A 1,768-nucleotide genomic window follows, 5' to 3' on the forward strand; every position below is an offset into this window, starting at 1 on the left:
TGTTAGAAAAATGAGCGACGAGAGCTAGGCAGCATTGCTATGTATAGAGTCACAGTCCTCCCACACCTGAAGCCATCCCCACCGCGCAGGGGATGCAGGAGGACCAAAAAAGCACCGAGACCAATGACAGGGTGAGAATCGCTTCAGTTACACCGACGGGCTGGAAGACGAGGATTTTTTCAGGCTGGGAAAAAAAAAAATCACACATAGGGAGGAAGCTGGGAACAGCCTGTGAAACGTGTGTGGCAGGGAGGGGGTGGGCAGGGACCGCAGTCTCATCCTGTGCCCCCTCCTCTGCCTTACGCTCCTTCACCAAGCAGCCTGTGCCGGCCACGGCTGGGGGAAAATCCCCAAAGCAACAGATTGTGGATCTGGGGACACTGAGAACTCCAGAGAGGTCAGTTGATCCTGATGCCAGTTGCCTCCTGTCCCTGTCTCACTGTACGGGAAAGTGATTCCTGCCCCAGGAAAAGTCTTATACCTGTTGGGGTCTGGACAGCATCTGACACAAGGGGGGGGTTGGTCCTTTTTTGGGGGGTCTTTGTGCTGATGAAGGGTCATGAACCCCTCCAGAAAATGAGTTGGAGCCCATGTTTGTACTGCAAAGTGGTCAGTGGGGTGACACGAGCTGGGTGTGTGCTCGGCCGTCCCAGCTGGGATGAGTTTTCCAGTAGCGCTCTTGGCAGCGGGAGCATTCCCGGAGCCAACAACCCGGCAAAGGTGTCCCTTGTGCTCGGACAGAGCAACGGGGACCAGCGACAGCAACTGCACAGTGAGGGGCTGAGCTGGGACGTATGGACTGCAGCCAAGCAGCACCAACGCCAGCTGTCACATCCCCTTCCAGCCCCACTGACACCCTTGGTCCCACTGCAGCACCTCGGCCTCGCGGCTGCGTCCCCCCAGCCCCAGGGGCTGTGGCACCGCATCAGTGGGGAGGGAGCTGGCCATGAAGAGGTTAAATATCTCCTCCAGAAGCAGCAGAGTTCAAATAAAGTGCATCCCCCACATTCATGCCCCATGGTATTTGCTGTGGGCTTGGCTTTGACACCTCACAGATGATGAGAAGGGGGAAAAACAGGCAGAGAAGTCATTTGTGGGGCAGCCCCATAGCCGGGGGCCTCTCCTGGGTGAGCCTGCCCCGTGAAATGTGCCAGGCTGTCCCCTCTGGTCCCACAAAAACCCAAAGCTGTGTCCCACATGTCCATGAACAAGCAGGTTATCACCCTTGGGCTCCGGGGGTCCCCATGACAAGGGAACACCTGGGCTGGGGACAGATCTGTCACCCCCTTTCGACTCCCTGAAGCACCCCACTGCTGCTCTCCCATGTGCAGTGGGACACTCTTTGTCCCGGCCATGGGAACCCCACAAGGGGCTGCCCTGGCTGCCACAATGCAATCTCTGCCTGCACACCCAGACGCCCTGAACCCACAAGTGAAGCTGCCAGAGGCTCCGGGACCCCCTCCCAGCCCAGCCTGCCCCGACTGCAGCTGTGGCCAGATGTTCCCCGGGGCAGCAGCGTGAAGGAAAACCTGTCTCCCTGAGCTTCTCCAAGAGTTTGGGGCATCCTTGCTCCATTTTAACCCCTGCAAGCGGCAGCCACCACAGAGCCGTTCCCGACCCGTTTTCCTACCTGACAGGGATCTTGACCCGCAGGTACCGATCCACGGCAATGGCCAGGAGTGCCAGGATGGAGCTCTCGGTGAGGATGAGGACGGGACAGGCCACCATGAGGCAGCTGTAAAACTCTGTCTGTGGCCCGCTGTTGGTG

At 58.7% G+C, this 1,768-nt stretch overlaps 1 pseudogene; it reads right to left on the reverse strand.

Moving 5' to 3' along the window:
- Window positions 1-1,626: 1,626 nt before the first annotated feature.
- LOC104462712 overlaps window positions 1,627-1,768 on the reverse strand; it is a 336-nt pseudogene continuing 194 nt past the window's right edge.

This window comes from Pterocles gutturalis, unplaced genomic scaffold, assembly GCF_000699245.1.
Source record: "Pterocles gutturalis isolate BGI_N339 unplaced genomic scaffold, ASM69924v1 scaffold41427, whole genome shotgun sequence".
Taxonomy (NCBI): domain Eukaryota; kingdom Metazoa; phylum Chordata; class Aves; order Pterocliformes; family Pteroclidae; genus Pterocles; species Pterocles gutturalis.